Source organism: Peromyscus eremicus, chromosome X, assembly GCF_949786415.1.
Source record: "Peromyscus eremicus chromosome X, PerEre_H2_v1, whole genome shotgun sequence".
In the NCBI taxonomy this organism is placed as follows: domain Eukaryota; kingdom Metazoa; phylum Chordata; class Mammalia; order Rodentia; family Cricetidae; genus Peromyscus; species Peromyscus eremicus.
Genome location: NC_081439.1, coordinates 115,261,312 through 115,286,539, shown reverse-complemented (window position 1 = coordinate 115,286,539; position 25,228 = coordinate 115,261,312). Strand labels below are relative to the sequence as shown.

Sequence of the window (25,228 nt, the reverse complement as noted above, 5' to 3'; positions counted from 1 at the left end):
TGGTTTCAAGCTTGACACTGGGATGGAGGTTTTATAGCAACTCGACTGCTCATTTAGGTGTTGGTTCATTTTGAAAAGCAAATAGAGATTATGGACATATGGCTTCATGAAGCAGGCAAATATACTTGGGTCTATTTTGCCTCAAATAGAAGAGAATATACAAAGATAAGAGAACTACTTTGTGACCACTAGTCAATAATGACAGTGTGATCTGGTGCTCAACCTACTACTGAATTTATTCCACTTGCAACATACACCAACCATGTAACCCAGATTTCCTAAGAGACTATAAGACATGTACTGTCTCTTTGGACATTGGCCCCTAGCATTAATGTCAACTCTCACACAATTAGATCTTTTACCAAACTAAAAGCATTAGGGGCTATTTACTGTCAATGTTCCTGGTTACCTTACAGAACTTGATGGTAAGACCCTGTTGTAGAGATACCACATACCTGAGTCATAGAACATTGAGAAATCAAACTGGTACTCACCTGGAAGCTTCATCCCTACTGGCTAGAAGGTACTATGCACACTACCAGAGGAGAAAAGCAGTCATCGGTCTTTTTTTTTTTTTTTTTTGTTTTGGTTATTTTGAGACAGGGTTTCTCTGTGTAGTTTTGGTGCCTGTCCTGTATCTCGCTCTGTAGAACAGGCTGGCCTCGAACTCACAGAGATCTCCTGCCTCTGTCTCCCGAGTGCTGGGATTAAAGGTGTGCGCCGCCGCCGCTGCCGCCGCCGCCGCCGCCGCCACCACCACCACCCGGCCACAGTCATCAGTCTTACCAGCTATGAACCCTGCAAGCTATAGTAATAACTGGCCTGATAAGATAGGTCCACTGGGGCAATAGTGGCATGAATGTTATGGGAATATCCAACCACTTTCTGATTATATTTAAGTCCCACTCCACAAGATGAAACCCACATTTGGTTCCATTACTGGGGCTAACAACTTGTGGCTAGATAGGTCATAGACCATAGGAGAGAACATAACACTATTGCTCTGCTATATGGCATAGTATTAATCTGACTTCTGATGAATTATCATTATACCCATCAATTAGTATATTTTTCAACTCTCATCAGGGAAGCTTCTTTTTGCAGATGATGATTAACACAGAAAACCCACAACTGATCAAAGTGCAGAGACTAAGACTGAAGAATGCTCATTCCTAAATGAGACATCTCACACTGCATTCCCTTTTCCCAAGGTTCAAAGATCGTTGTGGAAGAGGGGGGCAGATAGATTTTAAGAGCCAGGGCTAGGTACAGCAGGGTATTTGCACATAAGAATTCACACCAGTCAAGACAGCATGCCCAAATCTTCAGAGGTTCTAGCCAGACAAAAGCCCAGCACAGAGAGGGAAGGGTGGCTACCAAATCCAACCACTAGCTTAATAGCCACTGGCAACTGACATTTGCTAGGAGAAGAAGGGTCTGTTTTCCTCAAGGATATGGCCCCTGGAAGGTTGACCATGCTTCAGTGGAAGGCCATACATCTAAGAGTATATGAGCAGCACAGACTCTACCTGATGGGGTTAAAAACAGACAACACAGAGTGGGGGGGGTTGGATTTGGGAGGAGTTCAGAGGGGGGGAGGTGAATATAATCAAGACACATTGCATGAAATTCTCAAAGAACTAATTAAAAATGAGGGTAAAAAGAAACAAAATGAACAGTTTTTTTAAAATGCCCTTTTCCATGAGAAAAAAAGAATTTCTCAGTAAGAACAGTTAATAAATTGTCCCATCTTGGCTCAATTGTTCAGACACTTTGATGGTTACTTAGCAGATATCCAAACATTCACTAACTTCATTGGCATTTGAGCTGATCTTGTTATACATTAACTGCACGATATTGAACAATCTCTTTGATAATCAGTGTACTGTTTACACTGTTAGGGGAGCTGGCTGGCAGATAGTGAACAATTCTCTTTGGCACCTATCCTACGCTAGCCAGATCAGCATAACTTTTTATTGAGTGCTAGGCATCAAATCCCTTCAGTCCCCTCTAGCATGTGATCTATCCTCTCAAGACCATTTACATCAGAGTTTATCTACTCATCCTTGTCTTCCAACAATCCATGGATGCATTCTATCGTCTCACTGGGATCCATCCGTGATTATGCTACTCTATCCACTCATTTCTCTTATATGACCAACACTTAGACAGATGTCCTACTACTATGTACTACAAAGTGATTTGCTAAACAGGAAAAATAAAATACGGTCCTTACTGTGAAGTGTTACCTGGATAAATATACAAATTATTTCCATGCAAGGCAGAGCATGTTATAGGAAAGATATACAATGTTAACACTATTTGTCATTGACAGAAATCCTATCAGGATGGGGACCAGAAAACACTTGATAGATATCATGGCATCTATGCCATGACTGATTCCTGAATAGTGAAGACAGTACTGTGTAGAGAATGGGAGGGGTCATTCGAGAAAAAGGTAGAAGGTGGGTCAAGTTATGAGAGGAATATGAGGCATGCTCAAGAAGCAGGATGAATTCTGGTTGGGAGAAGGTTGTCAGAAGCGGAGTGATAAGGAAGTGATGTAACCATAGCTAGGGGCAGGAAAGCCAGAACACACAGAGCTTTTTTCCCCAATTGGTGCAGAGCAGGGTAAGATCTGAGTGATGTAAGCAGTGATAAGGGTAGCTATCACTGTTACAGAGTCTACAGGCTGGGGCATGGCCTTGAAGGGCACTGCATTTAACCAGATGATATGTATGGTAGGCTAAATGAAGAAGAGGTACTAGCAATGGGGACAGAAGGAAAAGACTAGGTAGAAGGGATATTATAGGATGGGATAGAGGAGTTACTAGTTGCAAAGGAAGAGATAAGAGTCCAAAAGCTGCCTGAAGTTGAAATTCCGTGTGAGTAGGAAAATAGGAGAGAAGGTGTGAGGTGGAGCCAGTGTGAAAGAGTGGCACTTCGCCAGCCCTTTCCAGTGAGGTTCTTCTGAGACGTCGACAGCAAACACACGTTAACGGTATCTAGCATTTCAGGTCAGAAAGACCAAAGGTAAGCTCATAATGGAATCCCGTTTGTGAGAATTCTCATGCTGCATGCAATACAACCTTAGACTCTACCTCTGAATGCCACTGGGAGGATCACAACTCAAAGTTCAAATGGGTGAAACCCAAGAGTCAAAAAGCAAATTCGGTGACCCACTTGGTCCATATATAGCTCAAGAGCTCCTCCTCCTTCACAGCATGACTTGTGGTCAGCCTTCTGTTTTACTCCATTTTCTTTTTACTCAAGAAAATTTCCGAATTACTGAAAACTTATTAAAACAATTAAAGCCACTAGTCATAGCCAAAAGCAAGAGCCTAATTACAACCTGTTATGGAGTCTTGGTGGTTTCAGCTTAAACTTTTATACATTATTTTATTCTTTCCTACTACCAATAAATACATTGTAAGTCTCTCCCAGTATAATTTTGTCAGGCTACAAGTCCCTCCACCATTTCTCCTGAGTCTAAACACATGATTAAAGCATCTCGTCATGTACTATGATATGATGTGATTCAATGTTGAACTGTCCAGAGTATTTTTTGCCCTGTGTACTCTTGCCAGAAATAAGTCCAGAGCCACTTCAGCCATCTCGGGTTCCTGGCAATCTTTAAGGTTGAAAAGAGCCCTTTTGCCAACTGACATGTCCAATTTTGCAATGTCACTTCTTAAATGTCACAATTCCCAGCATACCCATGAAAGAGCAAAATGAAGGAACACGCTGGGACCACACAAGTGCTGCTTCGTAACATAAGAGCCAAATGAAAACCCAGAATTCTGCTCACCTAAAGGGTCTCTGAGTCTCAGAGAAAAGACAGGAGTGGCTATGGAAAAGGGAAGGCCCATTACAAATGATATAAGATACACAAAAAGAAGACTATAAATAGCGAGGCAACTTGAAAATGCCAAGTAAGTCTACTGAAAATAATTTATTTTGCAATTCTCCATGCCCTATGGTTTCTTTATAATACTCACTCAGGGATTAAGAATGGTATATGCTATGGTGTCTGTTATTTGATTTTTGAAATGTCATCTCATGATTAGCAATAGCTTTAAAGTTTCTTGTCCCTTAAGTCTGTCCTTTCCCATGTTTTTAAAGACCCTTACCAAGATACAAAAACTATCAAAACCACATCATATAGATATTTTTGTGAGACTCTCACCAGAAATTACCATTAGAATAACACTGAACATATGGCTATCAAAGAAAGTCTCTATGATGATGATATCAGACTTTAAAACAAACAAACAAAAAAACAGAGATTGCATTTAGATGAGAAATGAAGAGAAAAGTGGAACAAGGAAATAAGAACCCAGAAAAATTTTAGAATATATAATATAAATATAGACCATCAGATCAAGGGAAAATAAATGTCTTATGAATCTGAGACACTACTGGTAGGGATAAATCTTTGTCATATTTTAGGTGTTAAAATTCTCTCCTAGTCTATTTCTACCATCCACTTGTGATATATCTGTTTTATTTCCATGTTGCCATGTGCCATGATTCAAAACACCCTTTCAGTCATCCCAAGTCCTGGCAGTTACCAACTCCACCTGTTATGGGCCTTTCAAGCTTCTGAGAGATGTTAGAGGGCTAAGCATTCTGTGGCCTTAGTCTACCATTCACTCAGCTGATTCATATCCTAAAAAGGAAAAAGAACAGGCCAAATAAAGTACCCATGCCTTTATTCTTTCTTTGGTAGTGGGGCTGGAATCCAGGGTCTTGAACATGCTGAGCAGACACTCTACCACTAAGCTACAACCCTCTCCCTCATACCTTTATCCTTAGTGCTGACAACTATGATTGACTACCCTGATTGTTAAGAGTTAGTTCTTTGTGAGCCTTCCTTTCTGGTGTGAAATATTCAGACTAGTGGTATATAATCTATCTTCTTTTTATTAAAAGACTATGTTAAATATTTTACAATATTATGCATTCCTCTTTTCAAACTGTAAACAGAGCATAGCTATTGAACTGAATGTTGAAGTTGAAGAAACTCATGCATGGTTAAGTAAGGTTTGCCCAAAAGACAATCTGAACTTAATATGGTGGAGTGTGAGGATGATAGGAAGAAAGACCAAGAAGTGATCTGCATGTGACTCAGGAAGTCCCCATTTTGTTAGGTACTGGAGTTAACTATTTTGATAATGGAGCCACTCTAGATTTGTGGCAAATTGAAAAATCACAGAGGGCTAAAGCTTACTTGGCTTCTATCTGTCTTGTTTGCTCTACAAGTCTCTCAATCTAGACTCCACCCACGAGTACTTACAGGGACATCCAAGAGAGTGGTAGCCCACAGTGACTCATGTTGAAAGCAAACAAGAATAACTTTCTGTGGAAAGAGCTATTCTGCTGTGCCAGGCACTACTTTGTGAAAACTGACCTAGTGATCTTGGTGTGTGGTCTACCAACAGATCGCTGCCCCAATGGGTAACTTGTCTTTGAGCAGCCAGTCTATATATGATGAGAACAGAGATTTTGGAAGGACTGGGATATACTGTGGGCCAAGTCTGAGGGTGTTTTCATTTGCATAGAGTGCTTCATGGTCATGGTAAAAATGATTTCCAACACAAGGCACTGTTCCTTGTACCCAATCAAGATGATTCCACCAAGGGGTCTTTACTCATTATGGCACAAAACCTAGGGATAAAGTTTATAGTAAATGATGATCATGGTCCCTTATCTTTCCTAATTATCAATGGAGATGAACTGAGATCACTAACCCTGAGCTGGGAATGAAATATGGTGGATTCTCTCATGCAAAGGCTAGAATCTAGTTGACAAAACCATAAACTCTGGCTAACTTCAAAGTGGTAGTTGACAATGAGCTACAAGATAGACAGACTAGGTTGAAAGGGGGTCTACGAGAACCACTGACACCTAAGAACAATCGTGATTAATTTCCAATTTCCCAGAGTCAAGCAATGCAATGTGTTCTCTATGGCAGTTAGCAAGTACATTGAAAAGAATGATGAAAACACAGGGGGCAGCAAACAGGTCTGACAGAAAGGAGAGCAGCAGAGCTGGAGTCAGAACTCAGTAGGAGAGCACAGGCCTGCACATAGGCAAGACCCTGAACACAGGCCATTAGAACACCCCCCAAAAGGATCTTAACTAGGTCTAATGTAGCAAAAGCTAGTAAAGGACATACACTTGGAAAGATTGCCACATTAACCTTAATTTCAGCCCATCTTGTTTTCTAAACTTCATGTTATTTTCAAGCAGTGTAACAATCAAAAAGAACAAATATGTGAAATGTGTGCCTAAATGTACATAAATCAAGATTGCTTCTTAAGGTATGAAAAACGAGACAAAGAGTAATGAATAGCAATTATTCTACTTCATTAATGAACTTCAGAGTGGTGTGAATCACACTTAACTTTTCAAATCCCCCCATAAAGAAAATTCAAGGCTTAATTTTACATGAGATTGGTTCAACAATTAACATCATCTTGAAGATAAAGAATTGATTTTCTCCAAATTTAATATGGATATATTGACTTTATAACGTTCAGGTGAACATAATGCAGTGCCTAATAGAATGGACTCTGGAGCCACAATGTCTAGAGGAGAATTCTACCTTTACCACTTTCTGGTTCTATGACATGGGAAATATTTTATCTAACTTCTCTGTAATTCAACTTGCTCATCTGCAAACTGGAAATAATAATAGTGCCTATGTGATCTCATTGTGAAGACCTGTGTGATATCATTCTTTTTTTTTTTTTTTTTGGTTTTTCGAGACAGGGTTTCTCTGTAGTTTTGCACCTTTCCTGGAACTCACTTTGTAGACCTGGCTGGCCTCGAACTCACAGAGATCCGCCTGCCTCTGCCTCCCGAATGCTGGGATTAAAGGTGTGCACCACCACTGCCTGGCCTGTGTGTGATATCATTCTTATGAAAAATAAAGCATATTTGTTACTCAGGGGAGTGACTGACACACAGCAATCACTATATATTATTTATTTAAAAATATTGCAAAAATGTAGCTGTCCCAAACCTCAGCTTCCTGCAAGGAGAATTTATTAAGTTCACCAGTTCACAGGAGGTATGTGGAAAGGAGATAAGAGCTCAGAATCTTGGCCAAGAGCCCAGTCTCAAAGACCATGGGCCTGTGAATAACTGGAGAACTTCGAGCAAAGTTCAAAGTCCTCAGGACTCAGAGGAATGGAGGCTGGAATACAACAGCCCAAAGGAGAGGGCTGCATATCCAAACCTGAGTAAGAATGGTTTCTGAACACATGAGAGAGACCATGTGAGAACAAAACTCTTTGAATTCTCAAGGGAATGGCTAGGCAAATTGAAGGGCACCTGCCTGATCTAGGAGTGAGTCTTTCCTATATCCTTCCTACAAGAAAAAAAAAAAACCCAGATGATAGAGTGGACGAGGAGGCCTTTCCTACCTAGAGTTAACAGACTTCCCACACAACTTCTGAGTATGAATGAATAAGGCAGGTTAACTGCGTCATACACATCTCAGAACCTAAGTTGATTTCTCAGGACCAACAACAAAAAGAGGCTACTTGATAGCCAGAAACCATCTCCAGGATGCAAACTACAATTGCATTCTGTAAGCTAATTTTCAATGAACACCAGGGATGTAGATATGAAAGACCTATTTTATTAAACCATGTATAGGACAGGTTCAGAAGCTCAGGTGAAATAGTTACCTTGGCTCACAGCTTGGGCAAGTACAACAAGGCCTAAGGTCTCAAGTGTTAGAAATATACACCATTTATCCTATACATGATCAAATATGCATTTTTTTCAAAAATTTCCCACATGTCTATGCCAAGATGACTTCTGGGTTAAAAGTCAAGAAGAATTTTCTAACCGGCCTGTGGACAGGATAGATGAAATGGCAGCACCTGGCCTTCCAGACAGCTATCCACAATGACCAGGGAAGAAAAGCTGTATTGTCGGGCCTACAGAGATCACCCAGGACTCCTAAAGCTAACCCTTCCCTTCCCTAACCCTATGACTCGGCTCACCCCAAGAGAACGCAAGGAAAGGGACAAGAACAATGTACAGCCCCTGAGAAGTAGTAAGACAGAGGCAGGGGATAGCTGTGGGATCGACTTGGAGGAAAGAGCAGACTGCTCTCAATGTCTTCCTGAGACTCCCCTGCAAACTCCCATCACCTCTCTAGTGGCAGAGCTTGGGGAAGGCCCACAGTCATACTGTCTCAACCCTGCGTCTTTAGTATTTTACCTATGCTTCCAATCAGGGATTCGTTTGGGTTAACAATATCCCTCTATAAAATGAAAGGTCATCGGTGAAGGGTAGTAAAGGTAGTCTTCTGGAGTTACCCATAATAGTATATAAAAATATTTCAGAACGATAAAAAGGATATTTCTTGGGTGGAAACTCAAGAAAGCTGTGCATGGTTTTACATGTTCACAGTAATTGTTAAAGCTTCCAAGTTCTAGACCTCACCAAGCTGATCATTATCTACTCAGATGAAATACGCCATAAAAATAACACAGCATAAGAATCTACCCTTTTAATATGCATACTTCAATGTGTCTACAGCATATTCACTTAGTTATATATCCATCCATACTATCTAACTCCAGAGGATGTTAAGCACTCCCAAAGAAGTCTGGCCTTCTAAGCAGTCACTCTTCTTTCTCCCCACGACCAGCACCCTCCCCACCCCAGGCCAGCCCCTCACAAGCACAAGCCTACTTCCCTTCCCCACCCCAGGCCAGCCTCTCACAAGCACAAGACTAATTCCTGTCTCCATGGAGTTGCCTGTTCAGGACATTTTATATAAATGGGATCATATAGTATGTGGTATCCCGGCTAGTTTTATGTCAACTTGACACAAGCTAAAGTCACCTGAAAGGAAGGAACCTCAATTGAGAAAATGCCTCCATAAGATCTACCTAAGGCATTTTCTTAATTAGTGACTGATGAGAGAGGGCCGAGCCCACTGTAGGTGGTACCATCTCTGGGCTGGTGGCCGTGGGTTCTATAAGAAAGCAGGCTGAGCAAGCAATGATGAGCAAGCAGGTAAGCAACACTCCTCCATGGCTTCTACATCAGCTCCTGCCTCCAGGTTCCTGCCCTCACTGCCTTTGAGGATGAACTGCTATATGGAACCATGAGCGAAATAAACCCTTTCCTCCACAAGTTGCTTTTGGTCAGGGTGTTTCACTACAGCAATAGTAACCCTAATGAAGACAAGTGGTAGTCTATGTCTGATATCTTCCACTATTTTTATTCCATTAGATATTTTCAAGAATGTTATAACATCAATTAATACCTTGTTTCATGGTTGAATGATATTCACATTCATATATATGCACAATATATTGTTCATCCATGTATTAGCTGACACATTTGAGTCATCTCTACTTTTTGGCTAGTATAAGAAATGCTACTACTAGCATCGTTTTGTATGAGGATTTTTTAAATATATGCTTTTAAGTATTCTTACATTTATTTCTTTATTGGCTGGTGTATACACAGGCAGAGATCAGGACAACTTGGAGTTGGTTCTCTCCATGTATTGAACTCAGATGATCAGGCTTGGCAGCAAGCACCTTTCCCTGCAAAGCCATTTCATCAGCCCTTAAATACATACATTTTAAAAGGAGACAGGAGTCCAGCATGGTGCATACATCTATAATCCCAGCACTCGGGAGGCCGAGGTGGGCAGATCTGTGAGTTTAAGGCCAGCCTGGTCTACATATCAAGTTCCAGAACAACCAGAGGTAAGTAGTGAGAGCGTGTCTCAAAAAAATAAAAAAGTGCAAGAGTATATAATGAAGTCTCCCTTCCACTGCCTGTCACCAGATATCTACTTCCCCCTGTGAATTCACAACCACTGGCACCACTGTTTCTTTCTTCCTCTTCCTCCTCCTTTTTTTTTTGGGGGGGGGGAGATGTTTGAAATATAGTCACATCATGTAGCCCAGGCTGGCCTTAAACTCATGCTCCTCCTACCTCAGCCTCCCGAGTGATAGAATTACAGGCATGCTATATTCCCACGCTCAGCTACTGCTGTCTTCTGATGTTTCGAGACAGACTACGCATATAAGAAGCAAGGAGCTAAGTAGCTGTTATCTTTTTCATTCTTTTTGTAACAATACTAACTAAACAAAAAGAGGCATGAATTTGAAAGGGAGTTTGGGGGTGTCAACATGGGAGAGGTTGCAGGGAGAAGAGGGAGATATTATATATTTTAATTAATTTTTTAAAAGACAATAGGCAATAGGTGCCGGGTGGTGGTGGTGCACACCTTTAATGCCAGCACTCAGGAGGCAGGGCCAGGTGGATCTCTGTGAGTTCAAGGCCAGCTACAGAGTGAGTTCCAGGACAGCTAGGACTACACAAAAAAGAAAACCCTGTTTCAAAAAACCTAAAGAAAAAATATGGAAAGAGAGAAAAGCAAATGGAAATCTCAAATGAATCAGGTAGTTCCCAAAGCCTAGATTATTTCTGTGCATACAGAGAAGATGCCATCTAGAAATCTTATGCCAACTATGCTTAAGATCACCTTTACCTAATAAGCCACCCAGAGAGCAAGCGGCTTTTGATCCCAAATCTGCACTCTTTACAGTAAATCAAAGGGCCTTGCTTTTGATTTGAAATGAATTTAAAACATTCACCTTAGCAAAACACTTATATTGACCATGTACATATTCATGCAGAGCCACACCATGAGAGATTGGTGGCCATGCAGGACCTACTTCTCAGTCAAGAGGGTGCCTTGGTGTTCATGAAGTCTTTAGGCTGAAAAACAACTTTAAAGCACTTGGCTTCCAAATGTCCGTGTTGTTTTCTTTACCTATTAAAAAAAGGCAAGGTGGCCTCCCAGCTGGGGATTATAATGCGAGCAACCTGAGCTGGGCACAAGCCCTTCTGGGATGAGACTGGAGACATACCACTCTGATGCATACTACCAAGAAAGTGCACAACTCTGAGTCACAGGTCTGACCTTAAAACTACTGCATGCTGGGGAAAACAAAAGTAACAGCCCTGTTCATTATGTAAGTCTGCCACGGAATCTTCAACTATATCTGCATCAGAAAATTTCCAATTCAGCCTGCAATTGTTCCTGCTTCAAAACCAAAAGAGTACCTTGACTCCTAGAGCCTCAAAGTTCAGTCCTTTCTGAAACAGGCACTTGCTTTTTAAAAGGTCACATAAGTAACTTACAGAAGGGATGGAAGCTCCTTGACTATTTGTGACTGATGACCCCATTTCTACAGACACACAAGGCAAGGCAGTATCACCAGCCCCTTTACTCCAATTTCACAGCAAACACTACAAAAGAGTAACTGTGGGCTGCAAGGGAAGGGCTGATGTTTATAAATTGGCATAACCTAAATGGGGTAGTTTTGATCAAACACCTCCCCCTCAAGGCTCAGAGATCTACGAGAAGAGGAGGCAGAAGAGTGTAAGAGCCAGATGGTGGGCGACTCTGAGGGAACTGTTTAAAAGTACACAGGCTATCTATTTTTGCTAGATGTTAACGTGGAATGTTGCAGCAAACCAGGACTGTGGAAGTATAGAAAAACCTAATTACTCTTATTTCCCTCCAAAGTATCCCCCCATTTAATGCTACAAATACATATTTAAGCTTATATAAATAACCGTTTTGGATCAGGAACTGTACAGAGAAGACATGAATTCAGGAATGTAAAATAAGATAGTTAATTTTCAATCTCTCTGAACAACTTCACAAATCATTTAAGCAAGAGTTGATGATACAAACCTATAATTCTAGCACGTGGAAGCCAGAGATGGAAGTGTTACCACAATTTCAAGGACAGCTTAGTATATACAGCAAGTAATAGGCAACCTCAGACAACCTCCCGAGACTGTCTCAAAACACAAAAAATCAATTTAAATTTTAGTACAATTGGATTGAGATAACGAGATTGAACTTAAACTCATTTTAAGTTTTTATTTAGCAAAATTAAGAGTAATGAGCATTTTTTCTGACTTTAGTGTGCTGTACCTAGAGGATATACACCAGTCTTGAAATCAATGTCTCCACAAACATGATGGTCGAACTACCGAGTTATTTACCAGAAAACTAATTTTCTTTCATCGATGAAATGGGGATATTAATAGCTGTCCTGCTTTCCCTATAGAATTATTTTAATGAATGGTATGTGCTCAATATTGTGTAGCTAACATCAATACATAAGTTAACCAGGCCTAGTTCTAAGTCAACATTCTCATTTTTCACATGACTCACATGTATCACATGGCATAAAACCTTAAGGTAGATGAATATGAAAAGACCAAGAATCCCTGTGATAAGAATCCTCTCCCTCATGTTGGCCCAAACTTTCAAGTCCGTTGGATTTAGAAAATAGTAATACAGGTTTTTCAGTTTCACCCAGAGTTGAACTATTCTAATCATCTTCTACTCAGGTGACATCTGAGTCTTTGCAAAGGCACAAGTAGCTGGGGACAAACATATAAAAGGCAAGCTCATGGAATTTTGGTTCTTTGCTTCGATGTACAACTCAAAGCACTCTCCGCTACATATTTGTATAGGGTATTTTTTGCTGCTTTTAGTAATTGACATGGTCCATCCTTCATTCTTTATGAAGAAACTAACTTGAAAAGACTTCAACCAGTGAAGCAGTAGAACGAAAGTTAGTTGTAAGACTTTTATTTGGAGGAAGAGGCAATAAAAGAAGGACCGCTTCTGTTCTCTGTTGTTTCAAAGGGCTAGAGCTTTAGCAATGACTTGAAGAAGTGATTAATCCCTCTGTAACACAGCCAGGACGGGGTTTATTTTCCTACTGTTATGATGGTAACTTAGACCACACAGAACAACAATATCAGATATCAATTCCCTCCAGAGCTGTAACTTTCTAAATGTAGTAATTAGTAATTTGTCCAGATTGTCATTAGGCACACAAACAGATACTCACTACCCAGCAATCTGAGCTGCTGTGCCTGCCACCTTCTATGTTAAATCCTCAGATGCTAGCAAATGTAAAACAGGTCCTCTTTTAACGGAACAGCATCTTAGGTGTTACAGATGGACGAACCAAGACACTGGATTAAGTACCTTAAGAGAGGGGGTGAGGTCAAACTAAGAATAGAAGCTCAAGTACTGTCACCTGTTCTAAGCATAGATCCAGAAAGCTTCCCATCTCCCACGAGCCAGAATCACACAGTGTAATCAAGTTCCAAATACTTCCAACGTATGTCTTATAGTTGATACCATTCATCTTCTCAACTCAGTCATGCACATATATATCACTGTGCATATGAACTACAGAATATGCAGTATTTCTATACAAACTAACTTTTATTGGTAAAAATAAATCTGATTTGAAAGCTTAATGTGCATACCTAAATTCTAATGAAGTCTTCCATACATTTGACCTATAACAGAAACTAGATATAGCTTAAAACTCAACTCTTACACCATATATAGTAAATCAATTTTATTATGGGTGATTATGAAGCCATCAAAGGAGAAGTCAGTCACATTTTGAGATCAAAGGGCAAGTCAGTGGTAGATGAATCAAAAGCACTGCAACCTAATAGTCTTTCTCAAGACTGACATGCACATTATCCCATGCCAATGAGTTTTTACAGGCAGTAAAGGGCCATGTGCTGTTGGAAGCAGTTGGTCAAGTTTATATAGCTCTTTATATCTAATTCTTTTAAATTCATTCTCTCCTGACACAGTAGAAGTCTATTTTTCAAGCCAAGCAACAGCAGCTGAAACCAAAGTGGAAAGTCGAGGATTAGCCTATACAGGAGTGGGGAAAACTGCTTAGATATGCTTTTAAGGGTCTTCCTGCCAGCTACCTCAAGAGTGCTAGTGAAGACTTCCAGAAGGAAATATGCCCAGTCAGCCTCATGGGCCAATTTGGGGGACAGAATGAAGGAGGAATAGAAGGAGAGCTCTCTGTACAAAAAGCCATGCACCAGAACCTTTCATGTCCATCCCACATGCTCTGCTCAAACTGCAGCAATGTTAGTGACGTTTTAATAATTCGCACTCAACACTTTGACTTTAAGAGCAGGGCTTGGGACTGAGTCCAGCACACACCAATTTAGCTGCTCTCCTGCCTTCCAAATCCAACAGAGAAGGTGGGAAGAACCAACATTTGATGACAACAACTCTTTTAAGGATGATCACACCTCTCTATAAGAAGTTATCTAGCTTCTAACTGGTGAAAATAAGAATTACAAGTATATTCTGCTTTAATGAGAAGTCAGCTGAGTCTGGGTCACAGAAAGAGTTTTAGGTTTTAAAATGAGTCAGCTATTTTTTCCCAACTCTATGCCAGAATTCCAAAAAAAAAAAAAAAACAAAACAAAAAAAAAACTATCACTTTTAAAAGTAAAATTAAGGAATTTATTTTCCATCTTTCTTTCATGGCATGCTATGCCAACTTAGGTACATTAGGGCAGTGTTCAAAAAGCTAGACTGTGAGTGTATAAACTATACAAAGTTAACTGGCGAAGAAATCCACTAGCTTTGCATTGAGATACATCCCCAAGTAAAACAGACTGGCATACGGACATACACAATACAAACAGGCAGAACCAAATGTTACTGAGACTACAGAGGAGAAGCATGCAAGCAGTCACTGAAAAAAATCAACTCTGAAAGTGTCCGCCATCAAACGTTGGTAGAGGTTTATGGGTGCACAGTGCTCAGGGTGCAAGTGGTAGAGCACTTGCCTCGCATGCACAAGATCCTGGATCCCATCCCCAGCATGGCATAAAACTCAAGTGTTGGCACACAAGCCTGGAAACCCAGCACTAGGCAGGGAAAGGCAGGAAGACCTCAAGTTCAAGGTCATCTTTAACCCTTAACTGCACAGTAAGGTGAAAGCAAGACTGGCCTACGTATGAGACCGGTCTCTTAAGAAAAAAAAAAAAAGATGGGGAATAAAATATAGATATGGAAAAAATGTGAAAACTTTGCAAGTGATTGCAAGTCTACACAAGCAGACAGTGGCTTCCAAAAGGTATTTAAGACTATGGGCGAGTAATGCCGTCTGGAATGGAAGGAAGCAGAGTGAGTACTACTGTCTCCAAATGAAAGGACTCTGCCGAACCCATGTGAAGGGTTTGCTGGCACAACTGGAGAGTCCTTAAAAATCTCATACCGCACAGCAATGTTGCACACATGCATTTCGAGGCTTTTAATGAAGTTTCCTAATCTACTCATAGCCCTATCTGAGGGATGATGCTGGAGCCAGCCTCCAACTTCTTAACTGTATATTCCTCTTTATGGCTGTTTCAAATTTAAAGTGTCCACTCATCCATTCCCAGATTCCTGAAGGCAGCAGAAAAAACTAAATATAACAGATGGGTAAGTGCTCACTGTAACTGGAAACCCAAATGTAACATCAGCTCTCACAGGCCAATACCTTAACACCAATGGCTTTAGTGTAATGGCCTTTCTGAAGACCTTTTGTCTTTAGTCTCCCAACAGAAATGCTACACTGACATTGATGGATGACTGATAAGTGCTAGTCAAATCTTTTTTAGGTTGACATTAATAACCTTTACTTATTTTATTTTAAAGTTGATCAGTAAGTGTTCCTTCTGAATGCTAAAATGTAGTATAAAACACAGTTGGATGTGTCTGTTGTTTTAAGTTTTTAAAAATAGTATAATAAATTTTTAAAATGTAAGTCAACTATTGGGCCAACCTCTAAAACACTTCTGTAAATTCCAGAGTTCTATGGACTATAATGTAAAAACTGTCAGACTAAAATGACTTTTCTGTACTCTTAGTACTTACTAAATCCATGGAGTTTAGGTACCATAAGCCCTAACCACGCTGTAGATGTCACAGAAAAAGTGATGTCACACTGGTAAATAACTTCCTGATTTGATTTCCCACCTCAATATCTAACTCTAGCCCCCTCCCACACTGTGGGACCTAAACTCACATTTTGTGCTACTCTCCTCCATCCCAACTGTCTGCTTTCATTCATAGGAAAAGAACCCTTAACTGTATTTCCTAGGCTGTCCTTCCAAGACTCAATCATTCGAAACTGTGATCATGAAACGTGGTGGGAAAGATAACAGTATATGTGTCTGTCTACTTGCTGGCAGAAATAAAATTCCTAGAGTCTGAAAATTGTATTTCACACTCAAGTCAGTACCTCTTCTTAGCCACCACCAAAATGCATGCCAAGATTTCAGTCAAGCCTGATAACCGCATTAAAATGTCAAAATTGAAGCCATGGAATGAAATATATGCCAGCTTGTTTAGGGTTAAATCATCCAAAAATTTAAGACAGATGATATGATAAGCCAAATGTTGTAAAAGGTTTAATTAGAGGATCCAGGTGATATGAACTAGTGTTCAGTGTTTGAATGCTCAACTTTTCTCTCGAACAACCTAATAAAAATCGATGGGGTGGTGCTATGCTATAAAGAGATAGAAAAGACTGTTCCATGCAACAGAAATCTACAATGATGTCAATAATATGGCTACTGGAGGAAAAGAGAGTGAAACACAGATACTGAGATTTTTCTGTGTGATACCAGCTACTTCCATCATTAGTAAGTGATATAATGCCTTTCATTCAATTCCTTCTATAACCAGTCAATGTGGTGATATATTGTATACCCTAATAAAATTTACCTGAAGATCAGAGGACAGAACAAGCCACTAGATTAAACATAGAGGCCAGATAGTGATGGCACGCACCTTTAATCCTAGCACTCGGGAGGCAGAGATCCACCTGGATCTCTGTGAATTCAAAGCCACCCTAGACTACATGAGATTGACTCAGTCTAGGAGAGAAACAGAGTCAGGCAGTGGTGACACACACCTTTAATCCCAATACTTGCGAGTCACACGCCTTTAATCCCAGCACCAGGAAAATTGAGACAGGAAATTATACGGGTGGGCAGAGAAAAGTATATAAGGCAAAAGGAGACAGGAACTAAAGGCTTTGGGCCGAGGAAGGTTTTTCAGCCGGAGGACTTGGTGAGACCATTTAGGAATTCGTGTTACAAGTTAATGTCTACCAAGCCCCTGGCACTGGATAATAAATGATGTAGAGAAACTAAAGAACTACCAGGAGTGTTGCTCCCTGGGAGCTTCCAGTTTCCTGGGGGAAAGGTGAATGCAATTTAAGATGGTAAATCTCAATAAAATTCTTTACTCTTTATTATTTAGACAGTTCCAGTGGGAAAAATGGGAAACACTCAGGAGGGGACCAAGAGACGGGTCAAGAACCCGTGTAGTTTATAAAGATTGACACAATGCAGAAGACAAGGTTTGGAACATGCACCGAGTTTAAAATATTGGAGCATTTTGTATTGTTTCCCAGTTCACATCTGTCACATGAGCCAATGCAAAGGGTGGACTACATCGTCTCCACTTAGTCTGCAGTCAAAGCATTAAAAGGAGCAAAAGTTATCACTGTAGGGGAGGTTCGAGAGATGGCTCAGCAGTTAAGAGCACTTATGGTTCTTCCAGAAGACCTGAGTTCAATTCCCAGCACCCACATGGCAGCTCACAACTGTCTGCAACTCCAGTCCCAGCAAATCTGATCCCCTCTTCTGGCTTTTGTGGCCACAGACATACATGCAGGCAAAATACCACAACCAAGAATAGCCATCGCCAGGCGGTGGTGGCGCACGCCTTTAATCCCAGCACTCGGGAGGCAGAGCCAGGCGGATCTCTGTGAGTTCGAGGCCAGCCTGGTCTACAGAGTGAGATCCAGGACAGGCACCAAAGCTACACAGAGAAACCCTGTCTCGAAAAACCAAAAAAGCCATCAAACCCATACACATAAAAATTTTAAAAAGGCAAAATGGGTTATGAATCTCTTAGCTAGTATACACTAACAATTATGTATGTAAATGTTTACCATCGCTCACAAAATCTCTACTAGTTCTAGGAAAGAAACATATGAATACCTTAAGTAAATTATTTTTCAGAGTCTTGAACGATAGAGAGACATAGTTCTGTCACATATACAAATCTCATGGTTTAAGGGATGCCCACAAACCCAATGAGGACCACAGATAAACACTAAACTACCTATTCACCATAACTTTTCTCTTCGGGTAAAGAACAGTTTAAGAAACTACTTCTCCAACAACTGGATATTCTCAGTGAGAGATGGTCTAGAGTGTGTGAAGATTATCTGGCTAGCAGGACAAAAGAATGTGGGTACTTTTCTAAATGAATTCTACATAATTCATCCACTTCTCCTTAAATTCATTCTTAGTGCTGTTTTAAGCAAAGCTGAAATATTACCAATAAAAGAAGTAATGAAACAAATAAATTATAACAATTATCAGCACATTACACTGGGCTTTCAACATGTAACATAAAGCTCATATGATAATAATGATAATGAATATGGCAGAAGTATTGTTCCACTTTAGTGTTACTGACGGCTTCTGGCCTGAAGCTCTGATTAATTTCCCTAAAAGCTTTGATCTCAGATATACTTCTCATGATGGCCAGAACAAAATTTATAAGATGTACCTATGAACTTGACCTAATACATTTTCCGAGTTCATAGTTGGTTATAAGATACGTGAGTCAAGGTTTCAAATCCAGAAACTAAGGAGTAGCCAACTATCGTCTCCCAAGTGTGGATCTTTCCCAAGTGTGCATCTGTAGCTGCTTCTCAAGACTTTGACCTATAAATAGAAGAGGTAATGATAGACAAGATCTTAAAACAATCTCCACATCTACGGAGACTTTATGGTATCTCAGATGAAGTTTTTGTTTTTACCAATTTGTACTGGACCTGAGTTCAACTTGATGACAGATCTGAACTCTATTTAATTTTGTGCTTGCAGAGCAAGGTCAGAAGAACACAGGCTGCTTCCCTTGCCGTGGCCTTTGTTGCAAACCTTATTAATCATTTTCTGATTCCTGTGTTTGGGTTTTAAGGAAAATTCACACGGGAGTTTGCTCTAAGAGAAGGTGAAACGATTTCAAATAGACATTTTTTCATAAGTAGACCAACACACTATGCACTAGACTTAAATACAGTAATGTACTCTGACTTTATTTTGGATAAATAATTGCACTGCCTGAATTGGAATGCCTTTGAAATGTCCTGCAAAGTGCTATATGACATTTCAACCAATCGAGGTCAAACATGGTTTGACTCCAGCTTCCTCAGACAGATACTCTGTCTTTATTCACATGAGTCAGATGCAGATGAAATGACAGATTTCAATGTCAGTATCCAAAGATGACTTCCAGTCAGACTAAACTTTCTTATGGACTTCTATGGTGCAGTTTAACACATTTAAATTCTGAGATATAGTCTGAACATTTATGAGCATGTAAATTTATAATCCTATAATGAATAAGAGATAATTTAAAAAATACATTGTATATAATCAACGTTCCCTTTGATTTAATATCCTTACAATAAACTCTTTTATAATATGTTCACAAAGAATTCATTCACAATGACTAAATGATACTTTATTTCACCAAAAAGAAAATTACTCTTTGGACACAGTAGTACTGAATATATATATATATGTGTGTGTGATGTGTACTCTGACTGAAAATTGTAAAAATCAAAGATTCTGGGGGCCAAGCTGGCTCGGCAGTTAAAAGCACTGGCTGATCTTGAGGACCTGAGTTCAGTTCCCAGCATTCACACAGCAAATCACAGTCTGTAACCCCCGTACCAGGGTTTGATTCCCTCTTCTGGTCTCTGAGGACACCAAGCAAACACATGGAATGTGTACACGTACGTACACACACACACACACACACACACACACACACACACACACGGAGGGGAGCAAACATTCATATAAAACTTTTTAAAAAAATACGATTTTTAAATTGAAAAAAATCAAAGACTCTAGCGAGCACCTCTGAGATTCTGGTTAAGACTCCTTCTGTAAGTAAAGTGGATTTCTTTCCTCAAGTGAAAATGAATTCCTCTTCAGTAAAAGGCTGGGAAAGTTAGGAGATGTTACAGAAGGTCAAAATTAAGTCCATTAAATCCCAGACTCCACTTTAGTCACCATAGAGACGGGAGAGAAATAAACCAGTACCCTTAACAAACATGCCTCACCTTTGCCAGACATATCTTTGACTTACCATTATTTTTACTTAAGTATCTCCTAGTCCAAACATAACCGACTGTGAGGACTCCAAAACCAAACAGAACTAGACCCAAAAGAAATATGAATTGCTCATTCAAGCAAAGGGCAAGCAACAGAGTCAAAAGTTAACCCCCCCCCCCATGTGCTCTCCATTCCCCTTGCAAAATGATTGCAACATGAAGCTCTAGAGGCAATGACATATGGGGAAAATATGTGATGCCAAAGCCAGAGGAAACCATGTCAAAAAAGGAAAACAGACATGAAGTAACTGACCTAATTAAAAGGAAAGCAAGTACATCTGAAACAGAGCACAGCTGAGGGGAAGGGCACCGCAGAAGACCGTTAACGTTCAAGTGAATGGTGCAGGCTTCTGCACAGGAATGGAGACGGTGGCCTGGACAGTGCCCTCCTCCAGTTAGAACACAATGAAGATTCTTCTCCAGGGTATGCTGGACCTTCTAGAATGAAGTCTCATCTCCCGCCTGGTACTGGCCCACATCAAGCAGCTCTTAAAAAATACGTGTTCTTTGTCATGGAGGTCACCAAGAACACAGAAGTGTGGTGATATTTTGTTTGTGATCTAACAAATAAAGCTGGCCTGAAGATCAGAGTGTAGAGGCTAAGCCACTAGTTAGCCATAGAGGCCAGGCAGGGGTGGCACACACCTTTAATCCCAGCACTTGGGATCTCACATATGCCTTGAAGCTCAGCACTAGGGAGGCTGAGACAGGAAGTTACATGGCTGAGCGGAGAAAGGACTATAAGGTAGGAGTAGAAAGGAGCTCGGTCCTTTTCAGGCTGAGGATTCTATAGAGGTAAGAAGTGGCTGTGGCTTGCTCCTCTGTCTCTCTGATCTTTCAGCACTTACCCCGATATCTGGCTGTAGGTTTTTATTAAGACCAATTAGGATTCGTGCTACACAGAAGAAAGAGAAACAGGAAATTTGAGCTAATGTGAAAAATACACAAGAAAGACCTGTATAATTGGAACTCCATGTTTAAGCTCTAGACAAGACAAAAGGACATTATGCTTCATGGTTATTTACCTACTGTATGATAAACAGGAATATCCTCCTATGATAATTTGTTTCAAATAGTTACCTACTGTGTGATATACAGGAATATTCTGTGATTCTCATCCTTGGAGTACAAGCTTATGTTAAAATGAACAAGCACCATGAAACCACAAATAAAATGGTACTTACATTCATCCATGTGCCCTCCAGTTCTTGTCCATACATCCCTATCACCTTGCACAGTTATAGCTACTATATATATGTGTGTGTGTGTGTGCATGTGTATATATACACATATATACATACATACATACATAAAAACATAATTTTCCAGCCTGCATCTTAGTAAGTTTTTGCTAGCTATATTCTTTCATATTAATAAGCAAACATCAAAACTTAAATTTTTATCATATTCATGGCCATTACAGATCCATCAGAATTTACTTAACCAGAAGTATTTGTTGAGCCTTAGGCCTGCAATCCCAGCTACTTGAGAAAATAAGGCAGGAGGATCACTAGTTCAAGGCCTGCCTGGGCTACAGAGTAAGTTCCAAGACCAGTGTGGGCAACTTGTTTTGACTGTTTCAAAATAAAAAAGTAAAAAGAAGGCTGTAGAGTGACTGTCTAGCATGCACAGGGCCCTAGATTCAATTACTAATATTGAAAAGAAATTATACCTGTTGCATAAATGAACCATTTTTCTAATGCTGGACACTTTGTTCTAATTGTTTATTTTTACAAGTAACACTGTGATGGATACCTAGAACATGGGTCATTTTTCTCCTTTTCTTGGGACAATCTGTTTCTTAGAACACATTTCCCCAAACAGGATTATAAGATTGACTTCTGCCATGTACTGCCACCATTTACAAGTTAATGTCACTCAAATAAGATGGCTACCTTAGCATCAGATTTTCATTTTGTTTTTCTTAGTTTTAAGGGTAAAGATGAACTAGGTTAATGTTTCAATTGTTTGTCTTTAAATACCACTAATGCTAGATGTGTTCTCATGTACATACTTACTTTGTGATGTAATGTGAACGGCTTTTACCAATCTACCTCCTGAAGAGTTCGTTCAGCCAGTCGTTCTGGAACATCTACCTCATGCCAGGGCTATGCAGACCTTCTCACTACTTGCATGACTTCGTACATAATGTAGAAATTATCTTTTTCTATATGCAGACAATTTTCTGGGCATGACTTCCTTTTTGTTATAATTATACTTTTTCACAGTTGAGTTGGAGATATGTGAATCTTTTGGTCTATCTTCTGACTTTTCTATCTTGTTACAGCTTACATGGTGATTTCACACCTAGGGATTTGATAGTCTATTTCCTGTGGTCTTTGTTCAAACTATTCTAAGAGCCACATAAATATGTTCTCCGGTAATTAAAGTTCTTATCCATAATTCCTAATTCTTCTGCTCTAAAATAATAACATTTTTTACTAGAAGCATATAATTTAGAGTAAGAACATGAGTTTTCTTTATCCACCACATGTGGTATGATGTATTAAAATGAGTTGTGTTTTTAAGCTACCTTGTTGCAATCAGAAGGGACCTCAGATGTATCTGAGAAAGACTGACCCCAAGCAAGCCTTTGTAAGAGGATACTGCTCTCTCTAAAGCCAAAGAAAAAAACAATGGATCTGCATGAGGCTTTTCATCTTTAGGCTGCTTTAGAGTAAAACCCTTTTGTGACTCAGAGCAGTGGAGGCCCAGACAAGGAGCAGTGTGACAAGCAGGATCTCCAGCCCTGTCACAATGTGCACATTCGAATTTGAGAAGCACTGAGGGAGACCACAGGGATCTTCTAGAATAAGATTTAAAAAAAACATCACTCATATGTTTTGATGCTCCCCTTAATTATATACCACCAGAAAGTATCCCTTCCCTATCAGGGTTCACCTGCTACTCTTTTAAGGCACCCCCTTAAAAATAAACATGGATGGCTCAGGCCAGAAAAATAAGCAAAGTGATCTCCTGTAAGAAAGGACAATCTGAACTTTGCACCCACAATGTTATCTTGAACTGAAGTTGAAAAGCCCAGTGCCTATGTGAGCACAGTGTTCTAGTATGGCAACAGGCTCCCACCCTGTGTCAAGAAGACTACAGAGAGAGCTGGAGGCTGTGGCAAGCCTCGCCGCCTTGCTCTCCCTAAAGGAACAGCAGCAATTTGGCTTCAGCCTAGTGTAGCCAAATGGGAACGTAGGCTTGGTGGTGCCAAAACTTCAGATATTTCAAGAGGCAGAAATGTGGATGTTTAAAAGTGTGAAATCTCTCGAGTTTTCAAGGCTGGCAACTCACTTGCATTTTAAAAGAACACCTCTGCATGCCAGATCCAGCCTACCAGCTTGAGACCATGGTTCTAGATGGAAGAGTTCTGAACTCTTTAAGCCTGTGTAATCCATCTGTGCTGATTTGTATGCTGACTATGTGAGCGCCAAGAGAGGGATCACATCAAATCAATGGCACACATCAAATCACTATGACTACTGTCTTTGAAAATTTAGTTTGGTGAATATTTAAAAAAAAACAAACCCTGCCAAATCAATAATGAAAATAACCATATGGCAGTTATACAAATATTTCTTAAACGTGAAACGTATCCAATTCATTAACAATATTATCATTTCTACAGTACAAATTAGAGTAGTCATGTTTAGCCCCGCTCCTGTGTCTGCTAACAATTACGTTGTAAGGGCTGGAGAGATGGCCTAGTGGCTGCTCTTCTAGAGGACCCAGGTTTGATTAGCACCCACATGGCAGCTCACAGGGTATTGTGAATCCAGTTATAGGGAATCCAGCAACCCCTTCTGGTCTCCGCAGGGACTGCACAGACATATATGCAGGCAAAACACCCATACACATAAAGTAAGCCTTTAGAATTTTTTATAAAAGAATTATGTTGTGTTCAACTATATTCCAAATAATTTTGTAAACTGAAGGCAGCCAAATGAAATAATGTCAAGTCCTTGAATTGTAAACTTTGTGGAAGATAAATGCTGTATAAAGCTTTAAAAGGGATACATCATTTTTAAAAACTTAACCATCCTCCTGTGGAAATTGCAAACTCCATTTCCTTCAAAGGTTTAATTTGCCCAAAAAAATGTTTAGAAGTAGGGTGTGAAAGGCAGTTTCCATTTGGACCTAGGCACAGCTGTATCTGCAGCCAGCATCATGCACTTTCTCGCTCATACCTGCTTATTGCGGAGGTAGTGGAAATTGCAGGCGTCAAGGATCAGAGTGGAAGCAGGGCCTGGATGACGACCTTTTCAATATTATTAGCAAGGTGGTATTTTATAAAGCAATTTTCAGTCTCCTTTACCTGGTAAAGGGAAAATAATCTAGGTTTGCCCTACACCATACTGGATCTAAAGTGCTTGGCTTTTGCCACAACACTCCTGCCTTGGCACACAGTGGGGCTCAGCAGATTAAAGGAAGACTCAACACAAGATTCAGGGGTGTAACCCTGTGTATTTCTGTAGTGATTAAAAAGAATTGAGGGGAGGGAAGCAATTTCGCAGGTTTACCTAGGTAGAGACAATGGCAGAGCAACCTTTTCATGTATGAAACTGGAAATCTCAACAGGTACAGTGCTCGCAAATATGTCTCTCATTAGTACAGAGACGGGGACAAGAGGAAGCAGTCACTTCTGCATTGTACCTGGAGTAGATCTCTCTCAGATGTCCCTCCTGTTCTTTTCAAAGATGGGTGTCCCTTCTCTCAAGAAATAAGGAAGCCTGGATTCCCACAGAGCATAAATCAGCCACAGGCTAGAGGAAGCAAAGGCTCTCTAGCCAATGCGTGTGGTAAATGAAAGGTCCAAACAGTGTGGCTACATACGCCAATGGCCGCTTCTCAACTGGAGGGCGAACCAGAAAAAGCATGCTGCCTCACGTCAAGGCGACCCAGCGGAAACGCTCCTGGGTGGTGTTACCACCAGGTTTTTACCGACTTGACTCCTTCCACCCAGGACACAGTGTTCCGGTCACCATCGGTTGTCCTTTCGCTCATCCCAGCATTTGCTCCATGCAGCTTTCCTGCTCCCTACTGTTCACACTGCAACATGAGCTGCTCTTTCTTTCTTTCCAAGCCAAGCTTCTGAAGGTCTGTGGTGCCTGCCA

At 40.3% G+C, this 25,228-nt stretch overlaps 1 protein-coding gene across 2 annotated transcripts in view; it reads right to left on the bottom strand.

Annotated features, from left to right (window-relative positions):
* The window catches only part of Fhl1 (four and a half LIM domains 1), a 61,826-nt gene that overhangs the window by 15,867 nt on the left and 20,731 nt on the right, over positions 1-25,228 (bottom strand). The gene's annotated exons all lie outside the window — the stretch shown is intronic.